This window comes from Galleria mellonella, unplaced genomic scaffold (genome assembly GCF_026898425.1).
Source record: "Galleria mellonella isolate WM207_F2 unplaced genomic scaffold, CSIRO_AGI_GalMel_v1 utg310, whole genome shotgun sequence".
Classification (NCBI taxonomy): Eukaryota; Metazoa; Arthropoda; class Insecta; order Lepidoptera; family Pyralidae; genus Galleria; species Galleria mellonella.
The window spans coordinates 289668-309918 of NW_026442071.1; the positions used below are offsets into that span (position 1 = coordinate 289668).

General features: G+C 32.6%; 1 long non-coding RNA gene across 1 annotated transcript in view; it reads right to left on the reverse strand.

Moving 5' to 3' along the window:
• Positions 1 to 6917: 6917 nt before the first annotated feature.
• LOC116412741 (uncharacterized) overlaps positions 6918 to 20251 on the reverse strand; it is a 49710-nt gene continuing 36376 nt past the window's right edge. The window contains exon 3 of the long non-coding RNA XR_008252951.1: positions 6918 to 7195. This is a non-coding gene — a long non-coding RNA (uncharacterized LOC116412741). The remainder of the gene's footprint in view (positions 7196 to 20251) is intronic.

Here is a 20251-nt window from a genome sequence, read left to right on the forward strand (position 1 = left end):
CACAATATATTCCACAAAGTTAAACATTAATATACCCAAACTGTGACCAGCAGTGCTGGGATTACAATAATACCATGTCATAAATATAAGATATATGGTTATAAATTTATATTGTATTGTAATCTTGTTCGTGGTCCTAAAAAAATAAAATAAAAAAAATTTACAACACAGAAAATGAAATAATAATAACGTCAGCTTTATAACATGAATTTGCTCGCGAAATAAGTATAAAAGACTTTTATATTATATTAACAGTATCTAATGTTATCTTTTAGTTTTAGGAACAAATATTCAAACATTTTAACAAACTCACATTTAAAGGAAATAATAAAATATGATATTGTATTGCTATTTCAAAATAATTTTAGAAGTGCATTCTAAAAGTAAAAAATAAATATTTTAATCAGCAAGTATTCGGTGTCATCTACAAGCACAACATTAACTGGAAAGTAGCAATTTTTACATAAAAGATCACAAATTGGTATCTGTCTAGACCATTAATCTGCAATTGAATTAATAATGCTAATAAAATATCTAAAAATGTTCTAATTTATGATCATAGTAACTTTACATCTCATTATCATAATATTTTCATTAAATAATGCTAATAATTTAACAACTGTAGGGTTAAACTATATTTTATATTTCAAAGAGACCATATTACCAAAGTAGAAAATTATCTACCTTCCAAAAACACCTGTATGGATAAAGATGACATACGAATAAACGTTAATATGTATATGTGGAGATATCTATACAAATAATAATATTACGAACAACTGGAATTTTGTAGATACCTAGTCACTATTATGATGTATATATACTTATCTAATATACATGTATAATTTGATATAAGTACAAAAAATTCATGAATATTTTATGCGCCACCGTTACTCTTCTACAGTATTGCATAAAATTAGGCATAAACTAAAAACCGCTATGCATTAAGGCCATACGGGAACTAATAGCTAGGTGGTTGGCTGTGTTAATAGATATTTTATTATAATGATATTTAAAAACATTATTCAAAATATTTAACTAACTGATTAGATCTTAACAAAAACACGAATTTACATATTTATATACTTTCTAGGATGATTCATAGTTTTAGATATTAGAAAAACGTACTTATATCAATCAATAATTCTCTCCTATGCTACTGCTTAACAATAAGAGTGTGATCATTACAATTCTGGTATGATTTAGCGGCTAGGATACCAGATTTTTTACCAACAACGGTGTATAAGGTGCATAAAAATAATAACACTTACAGTACAACAAGCATTTTAATACTTTTCTTGTACGACTTTTAATTTCATTTAATTACTGGTCAAAAATATACCTACTTGTAGTATCATCTGTGTAAAGCACTTAACGGAATTCTCACATTTGAGATGGATTTAATATTAGGAATTTTTAAAGGTAAATGTAGACTCTGAAAGATGCTAATTGGCAAGCAATGGCCTAACACAACGAAAAGCATCTTTTTAAAATCGCTTAAAAATACATTACGTTGTCAAACAAAGAGTGAACACAGAACTGTAGAAAAGTATGAATGTTCTCTGAACATATTCGTATTTTTACTATACAACTTAAGTACCTTCATGTCTATATGCACGTTATCACTAAATAGGTACCTATATTAATTGAAGTAATTATAATAATATTTTGTAATACTGATTGCTACAGTATTGAATAGTACAAACGAAACGTGTCTAACCATAAACGTGTCTTAAATTAATGAATATTATAATAATCATTAATTACATAAACGAAAACATTACAAGTTAATTATGAACTCGATAAATATTTCAAATAAATTCTGTCATTATTGGATATACCTACCTATTACATTACATGACGACCATAAAAAATAGATATTATGTTACGTTTATTATTGTTTTGAGTTTATTATTATCTTCTACGTAGATATATGTATAATACGTATAGATTCAACTACTGTTGTGTACCTCGCCAGATGGAAATGTCCACAAATTCTCTCCGGTGAGACGCATTAACGATGCCTCGTTTAGTTGTTTGCTGTTTAAATAAGTGTAGTAATGTAATTTTAATGAGCTCACAAAAACGTGTACGGCTTTTCGAGACCTATTCAACGAAGACGTCGCCGCTCGCGCCGACGGAGTGTCTAATGATTGACACGCTATAACACCGCCGTTTGTTTTATACTCACTCAAAATAGTTTTATTGGTAATGAGAACGTTTTAGTTTATTCATAAGTAAGACTTAATTCATTTGAAAACCTATTCCAATTTATATCCATAATTAATAAGAATAATAAATACTTCATAATCACATGAATCGCCTGATTATTAAACTAAGATAACTTGTAATCGCATATCAGATAAGAAAACATGGGAGCACAAACTAGAACAATTAGGCCCGAATCAACTTAGAAATTGGAATTGGCCTGTGACCAGCCTAAACAATTATATAAAATAAGCGATTATTGGCAAATCTAAAATAAGTAAGTAATAATAATATAAAACATCTAATTAGTAAAGTTTGTGAATGTAGAAAGTAGAAGTATGTTTTTAGATCTGTTGTTAGAAACCGAGAGGTGGTATTAAAAGTGGTTAATTACAGTTGGTAAGCCCCCCTTAAGGAATTTGGTTCCAAAACGAATAAAATGTGCCTGACTTATTGAGAGCGAGGCGCACGCTCGCCCGTGAAAACTCACTTAAACTTTTTTAATTAAATTTCTGATTTTTCTCATCGCCGCCGTGAGGAATCTTATCCCGAAGCTTTATTCAAAACGTTGTATTAATTAGTCTGAGTACTGGGGACTAATGACCACGGTAATCGACTTTCACGCTGTGATGCACTCGGCCACGAGAATAGGTACGCAGACGTTTCCAAGAACAATGAGTAGATATTCTTTATAAAAGTTTATATATATATATATATATATATATATATATATATATATATATATATATATATATATATATATATATATATTATATAAATATTTTATCCCCTTATGACATAATGCATGTGCCAACGCCGTTTCCACTGTGAGAAGGCTCCTTGAAAGTCCTCTGGTTGTAGGTTTCTCATGCCCCGTCGTAGCTTTTTTTATCTCATTTATGTGGTACCAATTTGGTAAGTAACCAAATCCGGCGAATAGGGGGGTGTTCGGTCACCGTAATGGAATTTTTACTCAAAAACTCACGGACAACAAGAGAGGTGTGGGCAGGGGCATGATTATCTGGACGAACACACGAGAGGCACATCGACGTAGGCTGTCTGGCCTGGAGGGACGAATTCTTGATGGACAATCCCCCGAACATCGAAAAAAACAATCTACATTGTCTCGGCCCTCTCTGAATCTTTTTAGCCACTTGTGGACGGTTGGTTCCTTCACAGCATCATCCCCATAAACTGTTCTGAGATCGGCAAAAATTTCACGGCCATTCTTGCCGAGTTTCGAGAGAAATTGATTACGACGCGCTGCTCTTCAACGGAAGCGGGCTCCATGCCGACGGGGTTTCGTTAAGAGGTAACTTCACAGATGGCGTAGTTCGCACCGCACGGCGGTCAGACCAGAATATATATATATATATATATATATATATATATATATATATATATATATATATATTTATTATCACATGGGGCAAACAAGCATGCGGCTCACCTGGTTGTAAGTAACCACTGCCACCCATGATTATCCGCAACACCAGAGGCATCGCAGGCGTGCTGCCGGAATATGCTCTTTTCTTAAAGGTACGTCGTACCAGTTCGGAAATACTGCTGCTTGGAAGTTGATATTGATATATATATAAAATAAATACATACTACCAATGTGTAAGTAGTAGTAGTCATATTGTACAAAACATCATTATCCTGTATTGATCACTGCTGAATATGAATCTATGTAGTCCTTTTCCTCCTCATCCATCGACTATTATAGAAGAGTTGAGCCACACATCCAATAACTCCCTATTAAATACTGTACGTACTCAATAATCTGAAAAATACAAAGTAATGGCAAAAACATATCTATTTAAAACATAAAGTTTTCCTTAATAGTTTCTGTTTTTTTTTTTTTGCACGTAAAACATGATATCTACTGTTAATTTTAATAACCCTTAACAGAAAGGAAAATGAGTAAGAAATTATGCGTCGGCCGACAAAGGAACGAACGAAACGAAGATCTGGGTCCACGGAAGTAACTGTGAGTGCCAGCAAATCCCCGCTAATGTGTTTGATCATAACGAAGTAAAGGCAGTCGTCTTTGTTTGCGTTTAATTAACGAAAACGCTCCGCTGCCGGCGCTGGTCATTAAGCCAACCAATGGATTACTGTACAGTTCATGCAATACGAACCATTATAATTAACAACCTCTTACAAATAAGTACACGAATAGAAAAACATATTGAGTGCCGACAATTGTTATTAAATTATATGTTAATAATTAGTATATATATACGTCTACGAGTCAACATAGGACTAACGATATGCTACACCCATTTGTATCTTGGATTAAATTTTTTGTATTTGATTATTTAATAACTGAGTGTAGAAATTAGGACCGCAGGTACTGTCCTTAATCGATGTACTTTGGTTACCTGATATATTCAGTTTATGACTTCATGACAGCAATCGTTCGATTTTTGAAATTTTTTTACATTTTCTTTGATAAAGAATTCAATATATTTTCCGTATAAACTAGTAGAAACTTCGGAATTTGTTTTTAAATGCCAAGAAAAAGTTTCTTTAGGGCTGGATACGCGCACATAATACCTGCCTGGTATTTTAGGAATCCATAGAATACGACAACTGGTCTTCAAAGAGCCGAACCTATGCTTTTTTCCACTTTAATGATTATAAAAAAATGTATATGTATGTCGTTTGCCTAAGGTTTGCCTAATCATTATCTACATCAGTAATAGCTGACTATGAACTTTTATCTTAATAAGTTATTTCAATCTTATCATACCAACATATTTACCTGAGTTATTGATAGACAAGAAATCCTTTACCAAGCCTTTATCTAGCGTTTAAGTTGTTCCCCAGATTGAGGAGGAGGGTCAAAGGTCAAGAGAGCGTCAAGGCTGTCCTTCTCTAGAAATCTGTCCGATTCTAGAACAAGGGCATACGGGTATGCGACCCCAGCCTCTCGAGCCGCTACAGTGTGCCAGTTCTTTCCGCAACTGCAGTGTCCCCCCCCCCCCTTCCCTTTTCACATAAGTCCCTTATTATTCTTATTTACCAATTTCCTTTACGCATTTCCAACGTTCCGTTCTTTTTACCTCACTCCCTTCGTCCATACCGTAGGTGGCGGAAACCACCAACAAATGCATTCTCAAAGAGGGTTGACGTCAGGCAGGCGGCCAGTCGTAAAACTATAAGCCAAACCTTTTTGTAATATAGATAAAAAACATATTATGCCGACCTTAAATAATAATTGGGATAAGGGTATGAAGGTGATTGAGGAGGAGGTAAAATTGCATTAATAGATCAAGGAGTATCTTGGTTGTTAGTTAAAATTAAACTGTAAAGACTTATAAGAATATAGTCTTTATGTATATGAATTTTTAATAGATGAAAGTAAAATATTAAATCTGCCTGTGATCATGTGGTGAGTACATGTGAGAAATGGGGAGAAGTAATGTCAATTCGCAAGTCGTGATGAATTCATCACCATCATGATTACAATGAAGAACCGTATATTTCCAGCAACGGGTCGGTAATTCTGTTACTAACAATCCTAGGCCTGCTGCTTATTTATATAGCCTAAGTGCTGCATGATATAGCTTTGAAATGTGAAGATCTAAACAAAATTGATTTTTACATTAATAATTATTGGATTGGATAGGATAATACAATGATAGATTGGATGGATAAAAAGGACATAATTTATTTGGATCCAGTATCACTGAGTAAAAATTGCCATAAAAACTTAACGACCGCCTTTAAACTAACAACATAACAAATATCATGGTTTGTAAATTTATAAATTGCTAGTATGTCCAAAAAGTCTAATACTGGATGATATAGGATACACCTTTTGCCGTACCTATAGAGTCTAAAGTATGTATTATAATCTAGGACGAACCTTTTTTTTTATGCAACATATTTTATTATAATTCTCTTCAACTGTTGGTTCTTAAATTTCGATTTTTATTTGTCTTACACACTTATTCATAACAATTAAAATGTCTTATAAACATATTTTTGCTATTAGAGTATTTTGACACTGTCACTTCAAAAGCTAAAATAGGAACGTCTCATAATAATATTATGAGAAGTTTCACGTTTTCATGAATAAGAGGGTATAGTTTATCTAGTTACAGGCAAAGCCTATCTATAGAGACTAGTTTTTACCGTTGACTTCGTCCACGTGACGGTGATACATTTACTGACCGAAGTAAAAAGTAGCCTATATCCTTCTCCATCCCATATAATACGGCTACCTATACTAAATTTTAGCCGTCAAACTGCTATAACAAACAAACAAATATACTTATTTTCATATTTATAATATTAGTAAGGATTTATAGCTATATAACTAATATAATGAATGATATATACAATAACTATTAGAATGCTTTTAGCATTAAGTTCGCCATGTACACATATTTGTACTAATGAATAAAAATAAAAAATAAAATAATATTTAATCATTACAGGCAGGTAATTAAAATCAAATTTAGTGACAAAAATTTAATAAAACTTCATTGTATATATTATTATTATATTACATAACACATAGTACTTTTGTCATGAGTAGGTTTGGGAATGTTAACTTGGTGTTAATTAAAAAAGTAAAATAATTAAAGGCATGTCGAGTGTCTTGATAACAAAATAAATTGTGTTACACACACGTAGGTAACGTATGTTAACTTACTACTTACATTATATCTACATTTGTTTAAATAAAAAATGAAAGTAATTTAAAAGTCTTCGTTAATGTCTTCTAAATAAGATGAATAGTTATTATACCTTAACTTGATTTACAAACGAAACACTGACTCTGTGTTATTTTAAGACGCAAGAAATTTATATCGAATCATTTAAATAAACGAACTCACATCATTATGTCAGATCTAAAGATCGAACAAATTGCCAATTAGCTGCTCGCTGACGCTGGCCTTGTGGAGTCTCATCTCAGGGTGGAGGGCGAAGCGATGCGATAGTGGCGTAGGTTTACCACACCGATACCAGATTTCTGAACACAAAACATAAAAAAGACGATTTTTTTCATAGTTCTATAGCAAGTTCGTTGATATGGTTTTAAAGGATGACTTAGAATAAAAAAGATATTATGAGGTCCGAGCGTAAATTAACACGTACTTTGAAGAATTAAACTAATTTTGTTTATTTGAAAAAAAAATTGAAGTTGATGAAACAAACAGGTTGAAATTATGTACTTTGCATACAGAGATAAGTATATAGTATATTTTATATGTCAAAGAATGTATCAAATAAATTAGGAATATGAGGAATACGTGACAGACTCATGAGTTTTCAAAACACAGGACAAGTTTATTTAGTCACTAACATCAATGTACAGCAAGTTATTTAATGATTCATCGCTGCGTCGCCTCGTTGTCATGGATCCCTGTTGTTCAAGGAGACTAAACAGATAAAAGGGACTTGACATTCCTCTTCGAGAGCGACCGTTAATGCTTTAATTTTCTTGAAAGCAATACAAAAAGACTTCCATTCTAAAAGTTTCACATGAAAGACCATTGACTAAGGAACAAAGGTAATATGGAGAACTATTGGTGGTTGGTGTAATTTAAAAATATATCTGTAATATAATATTTCGAAAAATACTCGAATTTGCTGAATAGAATTAATAATAATACCACTGAACATATTAGGTTCATTAACTTAATGTCTTATTCCAAACTAAGTAGAGCTTGTTTTATAGGAACTCAACGATTGATACATATTATACTTGGAAATATTCACAGGATAGTAATAATACAAGTTTCTATCAATATATAAAACTAAGTACTTATATACATTGGTAGCATATTCTCGATTGTAATGGTTTTCGTTTCTATGGTTACTGAAATAAGCTGAACTTTTCCGAGAACTTACTAACTCACGTTGGCTGTATTAAAAACATTTAATTTTAACAATTACCTAAACAATACCGGGCTCCATTAACACGACTCTACAGCATTTCGTGTGCCACCCCAGGGGTGTCGCGGGGCCGGGGCGTCCGAGAGCGCTCGGTATTCAGAGTATCGCAAATGTAACTTTCGGTTCTTTTCATGGCTAAAGTATGTTGGCGGCAATCCATAATGGAATCGCCATTATTCTTGCCATTAATTCGCATGGCCCGGCTTCCGTGCATTAGCGGGCAGTGGCGAGGCTGCCAATCTTCGAGAAGGGTCGCCATATGAACAATATTATTCATACATTATGGAAAAGACACACAAACAACCAAGATGTTAAATTCAAGCAAATTTCGTCAGTATTTTTTACTACTAATACCATAGATAATTTTATAAAGCCGTTGCAAATATCAACAGACAATAATTTTAAATATTCTAATAATATCTATTAATCATATATATATATATATATATATAATGTTTGCACACTCATTAATATCGTTCCGACTTCAACTCAATGAATACCTATTTAATGAATACAGAACTAAAAATAAATTATAGAAATAGCCAGACTCTTAATGAACTGCGTACAAAATAGCTGGGACTTCGTAATATTAATTAACAACAGGCGGGTGGGTACCGAGGAAATAAATCCTTCATTTTCCTGCGCAGATTGCATAAAAATAATCAAATAAGTGGCATGGACATTACTCAAAGAGCATTGCAGCCGTGTGTGAGTGGGATGTAGTGAGCATCCTCCCGCTCGCACACCGGTGCCCCCACACCCGCCTTCCTGAAAGAAAAACTCTCGAAAAACTAATTACAAGTTGTAATTGAAATTTTGCGTGTTATATAATCGGATACTTGAGCCGTGAGTAATGTATAAATGCGCTAGGGAGATGAATGGACGACATTGTGGGTGGGCCGAACAAGATAGGCGGGTCACAATTTTTGGATTAAGTAACTTTGATAGAGTAATTTTGAAACAATATTTTAAAATATCTTTCCAATAATAATACAGATTACAAAGTGAAACTTGTTCACCTGGTTGTCGTTTCTAAAGTATTTTCCAATACAGACGTACCTACAGTGTAATTATACATTCCTGAACCTAAAAAGCAAGAAGCCATTCCATCTCTCTAAACAAGCATTTTTAATTAAAACCCCCTTCAGAATCGCGCTAACAAAAAACGCTATCACAATAGCAACAATCTAGAAAGCGATCTAACTGTATAAACACGCGAATAATGCGCAATCAAAAGGGCAGCGGGCAACCACTCGAGGGCTATGCAACGGGGGAGGAACACCCCACACTCTCCCTCCGTAGCTTTTTTGCGAATTACAGTTTTGATTGCCTACGCAACGGCTAAGTGCTCAAAAGCAGGTGTTATTGAATTTAGCACTCGGGAAAGTAACCAAAAGAATGAAACTAATCCATTAGGGTTTCATTTTAGCTATATAAAAATGGAAAATATTAATTTTGTATAAACTTTCATATTCGACGGAATATTGGAAGTGTACAATAACTTCATTTGTAATATTTTTCAGTTTTTGTTATTATTATAATTAAATTAATTTAACTTGTTAAATAAATGAATGAATTACACTTTTTCACACTCTTTGTCGATTATTCCTTTAAATTAATATTATAATTTTTTTTTAAACCTGATAGACTTTATGAAAAGAATGTATTATAAAGAATAGCACATTTTTATCACCTATATAAAGTAAATCAAAAATAGTTCTATTCGATATTTGTGACCATCAAGTACATATAAATAAAAAGTGACACGAAGAAACGATCACATGGAGCTTTTCGGTCAAGCCGTCAGTTGAACAGAGGGTGGGCGGAGGGCATATAGTAGCGGGGAAATGGAAAAAGCATTAACGGATATGTCAGTGCCGCATCAACAGAGAGTGCCTGCTTTCTAATGCTGAATAAATACCATCTACCTCCCTCATCCGGACCGTTCACACCACCAAGCGTTATTCAATAACTTAATCTAAAGTTAAACCAAAATACTAACTAATAATATGGGATTTTCACAAATACCAATTAAAAATGTTATTAGTCGTTTAAGTGTGATAAAATTCAAAGTTAATTTATGATCGAAAGTACGTTCCAAATTCAATCCAGTACCGGAGAATTTCAAATTATATGGCATTGTAAATAATCAGAATTTTATGTTTCATTAATTTTGCAGTTTAAAAGGCACGAAGTAATAAACTAGAGGTTGGTTTATATTAGCGCGGTGGCGCTGTGTGGGCTCGTCATAAGTGGGCGAGACGTCCCATTTCCCGTTTCCACGCGGGACGGATCGTGAATGTTTTAGCTAAATCGACTCCGAGATTAGATGGACATTTTTAAAGCATTGCCTCGCCTGATCCATTAGCAGGATTTCATGAGCTCTCTACAACGAGGATTTCGCGTTAATGTTAAGGTCATAAACTTGATGAAGGTGAGGTGAAATGTTAAGATGGATAAAATGGTAATGTATACTTACGCATAGCAACTGTAAGGGCCGAGAATGTAGATTGCAAATCATAAATTGCAAAACAGAATACATTAGCCATTTGGTTCTATATTAGTTATGAAAAAATCTAGATTATATGATTTTGATATTTAATATAAATAATCTATAAAGCTATGTAATAACACAGACTACTTTCAATATCATATTTGGAAGCAATCTGTCCATCTCATTCTTTAAATCTTTTAGAAATAATTATCATTGTTTTATTGAATACTGCGGTATTCAGTCGTCAGGAATAGCAATTCCACAAGTACTATGGGTGTTACAATGTACTTTATCCATGTCCATGGTACTGTTTAACATAAGTAACGGTTATCACTTTCCATTAGTCATACATAACCTTGTCCATCTATGTTTATTTGCGAAAAATATCAATTGACCGAATTATAATTTCGTTAATTCCGTTTTTATCTATACTATAATATAAAGAGAAAAGTTCTGATTGACTGACTCATCAACGCGCAGCCTAAACTATTAAAGTTAGAAATACTAAATTTTGACAGTAATTTCCTTTTATTTATAACACAATAAAAAGATAGACTTTTTTAAATTCGGTCCCTAATAAAAATAAGAGTGGAGGTTTGCAAGAAAAAAAATATGTATAGATAAATTTTTTGCCGATGTACATGAAACATATCTCTTCTATAAAAATTATTTTTCAAAATTCATCTCTTAATTGTGTTAAATAACACTTATTATTTAGTTAATTTATCAGTTAATGTAAAAAATACTTTTCTTCATGATTTAAGAATAAAACTAAGAAAGTAATAATAATCATGATATTAGGGCAAAATATTTATTTGTTTACTTTCTTAACTAAAACAAATATATAATCAAAGTTTCAGGTGTAAATTATATGGGATAAAAATTAATATGGGATTTTTTATAAAGCTTATTCTATAAAATCAAATAAATCTAAAGAAAATATTCTAATCATAGATAATAATTTTTATCCCCACAACAGAGATGAAATATAGTAGAAATATATACAGGCCTTATCATAACTAACACTTTGATACGTTATATATTAGATAGAAAATACCTTAAAATAATGATAGGGACAATAACGGGTCATTGTCCATTAAACAAACATTTATACACAATAGGAGCCACATACAGCCTTCTATGTCGAGGCTGTTTCGACGCCGAAGAAACGGCTGCTCACGTAATCCTGGAATGTGAGACTGTGGCCCATCAACGTTTAGAAATCCTCGGAACGGTAAGGTCGCTCCGTGAGGCCTGTAAAGAACCCAGGAAGCTGCGCTTCTGGGTGGAGCTAGGTTGGCTGTATTAGCCACGACTCATACGCACAACGGCCCAAATGAGAGGCTAAACGTGGAAAATAGTCGTTTTCACATTCATAATCACGTTATATATTATATACTGATTAACACGGGCAAAGCCGCGGGATACAGCTAGTAGTCATATAATATCTATAACTTATTTACTTAAATTACGTAGTTATCTTACATTATCAACCTTTGAAGCGTAATAACCGAATGAGCTTTCACATTCGATTCTCAATTGGTCCAATTAAAGAAAGGAATTTTTCTAAATTGGTTCATGTCTGGGATATTCTAGGCTATGACCCATTTATGATCGTCTGGCTTGATTTGCTGTATCAGAATTTTAAAGAATAAATAATTGATAAAACTTAGGGTTGACACAGTAATTTGTATTAATTAGTTGATTATTTACTTTTTATATTATACCTATCTATATTTAAATTATGCACAATTATGTAGGTAAAAGTATAAACGACTTATACATAATAAAATGTTTGTATGATATCATCATCACCTTTAATGTTTAATCCAAAACTTAGTATAGTTGTGTAGATTAGATTAGGCTTTATCAAAATCTACTTACCCCGCAAGGACTTGAAATGAAGATAGATATATAATTAATCCATATGGCGACATAGTAAGCATACAATGTGTCACGACTTTTTTCGTCAATATATATTTCATAAGAAATATTCGATATAAAACTTTATACTGGCCCGCCTGACCACCGTGGTAATGGGAGTTAGTGTAGAAATTATGCTTATATATTTCGTTAGCTTTAGAATTATTATGCCTATAGAAATATGTTTCTTTAATACATTATAATAAATAAAATATAAATAAATTACTTTAAGTGGCATCCATTTCAAATTATATGGTATGCACGCATGATATATTTATGACATTTAGTACTTTGTATTTTGACTGCATTCTATGAGACCAAATACGTAAATGTAAGTATATGATTAAATTGTAATAAAGATAATTCATCAAAAAAACATACGGCCTGTCTGATGGTAAATAAAGTTAGAGTAGCCTATGGACGCCTGTAACATTAGGGATGTGCCACGCGCGTTACCGACCCTTAATAAACCTTAACCTTAAAGACGATGGCCTCCCTGCCGATGGTGAGCGATACGATGATGGTAGCTGTATCATATTGAAGAGTTTTACAGAATACAATCCGTTATATATGTATAACTCTTATTTGGGTAATTATAATAATAATTCTAAGCATGTAATACCTATCCAATTTCTAATGTGATATTACGATAGTTATGGGACAAATTTGCTGGCATTTAATTAAAAAACTTCGGAACTGTGGAATTGCCACGTACGTGCTCCACACACAATTTTATTAAGTGCACTAATGTCGGTATTCGGTGTAATTACAGCGGGCCTTGTGTCGACTCCGCCGGAATTTAAACACGACACCCCTTGCGACAAACTTGGGTTATTAAGTCACTAGTTTCACACTTACTTTCGCTATATTCCTATATAGTTAAATGCCTGCGAACACTATATCTATATGTAAGTATTTATTATGAAGCTAGGGTATGCTTTATACAGGCTCATGTTCACTGACAAATCCTTAGAGACTTTATTAAAATTGTATAACTTCTACGATTTCACAAAGCTTTAATTTTGAAACCGAAAAATTGTAATCGAAAATAAAATAATATTAGAGACTGTTGACACCTATTCTTGTCTGTGCAGTTATCTACTGATTATACTAACAACGATGATCAGATTGTTGTGTCCTGTTTTTATTATAAGGCAAAACGTAACTCACTTTTACACTAAGTTAAACTAAATAAAAAATTAAATTTCCAGAAGTGAAATGGTTCTTAGCGCAGAATTAAAAAAAAAACTATACGTCCTGATGTACTTGTATTTTAGGCACTTCTTGACTGATATTTCTTGTGAAGTAATTTCGCTTTATAGATGATTAATGCAAACTTAACATATGAAAACAAATCTAAACACACACGCGTAGTACTTTATTTTTATGGACTGCCACTTTATAAGATCAACTCGCCGAGTGACCTAAGGCACCTACATGTATCCAATTCATCAACATCTCTTGTCAAATCGTTGACTCAATAGATCGCAGTGACAGATGTGTGCACGAGGTCATTATTACGAGTAACGCCGATCGGCAGAGCTTAATCAGGACCTGACCGACAACTTTGTAAATTAAATTGGCTTCGCGCTACGTCGACTCGGGGAATTGCACTTCTTATGGCTCCAGTAATCACCGGTGCTGTATAAATGCTCCATTAAAACTGGCGTCAATTACTTTAATACCTTATACGTATCGAGTTAAATATATAATGTGACTGCAAACTTCTCTAATTAAATGTCATGTGAATAGCGTTTCCCGTATAAACAATCTAGTAGAATGTGAAACACGTCTGTAAGAACGTTTAACACTAAAATTGTTAGAAACGATAAAAAAAATATCATTAACTGCACATGACATGGTAATATTGCCGTTAATTAGCATTTTTCACTAATAAATTATACCATATTAATTCAGTATCATCATTATAAATGCATATTTAATATCGTTAACTAAAAAATATGAAAGAAATCAAGAATCTTCCATAGCTGTACTTATCGATAATACATATTTATTAAAGTTCAAGAGTTTAGATATCTTATAGATATATTTGTATATACACGGTGGATCAAATACAAATGTAATAATGAAATTTATCATACAGATCAATTACATCCTGTTTTGATAGAATTGTTTTACGGGATAATATTCTTATTGGCTTATAAGAAATAAATGTACATTCAGTATGGCATAAACTGTTCTATTTGATCTGTGACAACCTTAGGTGTAATCTTTTTGTTTTCGAAATCTTTAATTTCGGATATCTCCGTTAGCTGCGCTGAAATAACGCGCGTGGTTTTTTTAGAAAAGTTTATAACTTAAGATGATTTAAAATTTAGAATTTTTGTCATCACGTAACAAAAGTATTAAGTACTATGAAAATACCTTCTCTTCGTACTACTGTTCTCGAAAGTCGAAAGTGAATGTGCCGCTATTTTTATTCATAGTTTAATGAATGTATTGAAAACTGAAGGTGTCAATTATAAACATAATATCAGAATAGATGTTATAATGTTCAGTAGGGATTACTCCAAAGATAAATTCAGCTCTTGTAAATATCTACTTATTATTTAGATATGTATTATTTAGAAAACTGATATTTTTTATACCTACTCGTCATAAAATTATGTATGCTGAACAACAATTAAAAGCCTATTAAATCTTAAAGCTATCCGTAATCTAACTAAGCTAGAAAACATAATAAATGCCTATAACAACTTACAGAAAGTTCATTAAGCAAAACATGAATCTTGATGAAAATTACTTAATGGTAAGTTATAAGATTGGCGCCAAAGGCAGAACATATACCTCCCCGCGCCCGCCACCCTGGTCCGTGGGTGCCTGGAGTGGTGAAACGTGCTCAGTAATAAGGAGCAAGTTATTCATTAGTGTTTTGAGAAAAAGTTATTAGGGCGGACAAGTCATGCGGCACGACGTGGGGTGCGCATGCGCTTGCATTTCGGTGCGCTATTTAGCAGGTTACTATGGATGTGAATGTTGTAAACGTGGAGCTTTGTTTTATAAAAACATATATGTGTAGTTATAAATACATATTTATGCAAGCGGAACCTAAAAAGAACGAACAATAAAGTATTTTGGCGAATTAAATAGGTGTACTATGAATTACTAACGTCATCTATGTTGTGTTGGAGTAACTATAATACAAGATATTAACGTTCTATTTCATCAACAGAATATCGTGACCGGCGGTTTAAAAAATAAAGCACAATACACTAGTGCAAACGCAGGAGTTCTCCGAATAAAACATGCATGGTATTAGTACGTATTAATATTATAAATGTGAAAGTGAGTTTGTCTGTTACCTCTTATCGTCTTAACGGCTTAATCAATCATTATGAAAAATAATATACACATACTAGATTATGTGATATGGAGAGGGACATGGATTTGTATTTAACCCGATCAATCAATATATTCTGATTACGCGAACAAATTCGCAGATAAAAACTAGTCTTAAAATGTATGAATAAATAAAACGCAAATGTACTGGGTACATCGTACGAGTTAACAAAACAATATTACCCTTCTGCTTCATTATAACTAAAATGTGAGCTGAATCGTGCCTGTATATAGACGGAATTCTGCATTATTCGCTAATGAGAGTAATTACCCGCTGTAATAGGAGTTTTATGGGAAATGCAATACACGTCACTGCAGTAGCAACATAAGACTCATGGCGCAATTTACTGTCTACAATAAGCTTGCTTTAATTAATACAAATGAATACGGTATCATTTTTTGTATCTAAGAATGTTTGCTATTAATGTTCATTCATAGGTATTGCGTTATTAAAGACGGGTGGTGCCATAATTTGTCATAACTGTGACCCAAAAAAAAAGTGACGACATCATAACCACCAATTATGATAATAAGTCTATGTAAGTTTTTTAATAAATATTTTCTGTTCTTGATTATAAAGTTCATTTTACGATTTTATAATTTAATCATATTGTATGACTTTTAATTTATTTATATTGTGCAACACACTATTTTTATTAATTGATTTTTATCGAGTCATATTCATAGATATATAGTTATCCCACATTCGTAAATTATATTATGTTCACATCCTATACTGCACATCACTACCTATGCTAACAGTTCTTTTTACTCGTAAGATTCCGTACTCTATGAAAACGGAGCCTCACTAGAACTCTATTGTCTGAATATTCGTCCTTCAGTATGTCTGATATTTAGGTAATGTAAACAAATAGAATGGCTTCTATTATCTTTTAATGCAATTATTACAATAATATTATGTACTCAAAGTTATTTATCTTGACCATAATTTTTGTTAAGTCTCAATTGTGTATTAGGGATTTTTATATAACTATTTTATATAAAAGTAAAATACTTCGTGAATTAGTTAATTTAATAGACTTTAAATACCGCGCGTTTGAAATCTGCCACTACTAATACACTACAAATTTTGTGTATTAATTTTCCTTTCCGAATAGGTCGAGTAAATACGAGTAATCTTCAGCAATATAGTCATGAACATATTTAGACATAATATTATCTAGTAAAAAAAATTCGTCCTAAATACTGAAACCTATAAATAAAATCCCTTTTATGGGATAAGTCTATCATTGTACTCATTTTTTTCTTAAGAACTCTGTATCTTATTATTTAAGACTACTGTACTATAATGTGTGACAAACAAACAAATCTAAAAAAGCGAAGCCCAACTCGCTCTTAACCGGTATTTTATTTCTATAAAATAAAACTAATTAATAAGACGATATTTTAAAATATATAATGTTTGTGGCGGATCGGCAAATTACAACCTCTAATTAGCGAGATGACGAATAGGCACTTCGCACCTGTAGCTATGGACCGACGAACGATGCCTCTGCCTACATATAAGTCAAGCTGTCACCACCTCTATATAAATACACTTTTCCTGATGAGGACCATCGAGGCCACCCGATCCTATTATTCGGCTAACGAAGCCAAGGGTATCCTTTGATTATTAAAACGAACTTGGAACCACCCCCGGCGCCACCAGGGTGTTAATTGGGCCCCCGTAGACAATACTAATAAGGCCCGTCCGCGCCTCTATCTGTCTAATTAAACGCGAAACTTGAGAGTAGCACCCTCAGCGACGAGAGCTTGTTTGCAGAGCCTCCTGAATACACTGTAATAATACCGGCTAAGCGTGTTTGAGTGGCTCTTTTTCGGATCTCTGTAAACCTGCGTTTAATTAGCAGTATTATGAGTCTGAGTGTCGACTCCCGGCTTGTTTAATTAAGCTAAGTCAGTAACAACAATACATTCTTGTTACAGCCGCCGTATTTGATGATTATGAATCGACCGTTTGAATTATAATTCATTTCATCAAGGGTTACATTTGAATACATCAGATTGCTTGATTTTAATGTTAGCTATCAGAGAAATATTTGAAAATATGGGTAACTCTGCATTTTGAATAAACTTATCGCGGATAGTAAAGTTTTGAGTTCGAATTCTATTGAATCGAGTTGTCATAAGATAAATATGTTAAACTGTTAATAATTTTACCATAGAAATATATAAAAACTTTTTTCTATTGATAATTTATGTAACTTTTTTTTGTTGTTAGCGATTAATGTTTTCTTTCTTTCTTTCTTTCTAAATATTGATAAAATAAATCCTTTTAGATCAATTATACGGTTTATAGAAATCTATCTATATCCATATATAGGAAGAAATATATTCAAAACATCGATCTTTGGTGTAATAAATCATAAACAGTGTCCACTTGCAATTTGTCTATTGTAGTCTGTCTGTCCTATAAAAAATATTTAAGAACATAAAAAAATAATTTAAAGGGATTTACTTTTATATTAATATTTAATATAATATATATTATTTACTTAAACATAATACTTAATATATTATATCATGTAAAGTGTGTACATATTTTTTGCTAAACCCCTTAACAAATACAACAGTTTATCTACTTCAACGTTATTAAAATTTGGTATACAGTAATCTTTAATTTCTCCTAAGAACCGTAATAAAAACATATGAGAAAAATTAATTCATCGTTATAAATATACTTAAATTTGGTATGTTATAAATACTTATTAACATTTACAAACATTGTAGGCAATCCAATCATAAGGCCGGACGGTCTCAGTGTCGCGAAGAGTTCCGGCACTTGATCCCAATTACAGATAACGCTCGACTCAAGACTCTTGCATCCCGTCATCTCATCTGTTTCTCGTGGCCTGTTTCAACACACCCTCACCCATCACACACATCAGAAATTATCAACATCCTATCCTTTACGTTAAATCTGATGAATGAAGATATGAGAAGCTCACAACGTTCTATTTCTTATTGTTACACAAAAATTTAATTAAATATGTGAGAAAGTTTTATTGAATACAAACATATATAAATATACTTCAGAATCGACAGTAAAAGGAAAATATATATAGTCTGAGTTCCAGTGATAAAGAAGAATTAACCCTAAATTTATTGGGATGAATTTACTTGACTTTTAATTTAAGCCCAGAATTTTACAATTATGTTATGGAATCGTAAAATTTTGGCTAAAGAGATACGACATACAAGTATTTATCATGATGTTATGTGGTTTTTTTCTACTAAAGCTCGGAATATTCAAGCATAAGCGCTTCTCACTTTTGTCCCATTTTTTATTTGTAAGATACTAATTGATAAATCGAATATCATACTGGGACAGTTGTAAACCTGTCGGCGCGAACGTGTTAAAATTTTCAGCCTCGAGCATAATTGGCCGATTGCAGCTGACTCTGGGACTCGTATAATTCCAATCAGTATTCAAATCGATGCAAATCGAAAGATTAATCGACATTTGAACCACCACCAGCCACATCACGTAAGATCGTAATTACAAACATTGTTTGCAATGCAATAGATTGGTAATTGTTTACCGTATAATTCCATACCAATTATCCTTTTGAATAAATGTTCATTTCCACTGAACAATTATTTATGCAGCAAAACACTTATCTATATGAGATATTCTTGAGATATTTTTCTTTCTTTCGTTGGAAATAGTCTCAACAATATATAAGCCCATATAATATATATACAGCCTGTCGTATTAGTCTTTCGTACTTGTTTATTAATTCTCAATGGTTGAGTATTTAAATTACGCATGAATGAATACGAGTTTATTAATTAATGCATATTTATTCTCAATCACAACGAAATATCGCTGAATCAAGAAAGTACGAGTACCAATCTTGCTTAACCATTGTCGCCTAACGAAATGAATTGCAAAACAAACAGATCCATCACTTGTGAATATATACAGTGATGCCGGCTAAATAAACTAATCCTATAGCTAGACACTATTGCGTTTTGTTAGCTTCTTAATAAGCCAATTGCTGTCAACGGCTTCTAGTCCGCCTACGCGACGACGAGACGCGCAAACCGATTCAGAATGGACTCCGACGCAATCCCACGATTGATTCTAATTAACGATAGCAGTATTTATTGGAGCAGTTCGCAAACGAACCTAATTGATTTCACTGGCTGGGTCCATGTCGTCCGACGACATGTTAAGGTGGATTTAGACCAAGCTAACAAATCCCCGTTCTTTCCCTATTCATCCAATTTTTGTTTGTTTAGTACAAACGTAGTATGCGATAGTATATTGTACTACTATTAGGTACCGGCGAAGTACCACTAATTCTTATATTGAAGCGAATGCTATAA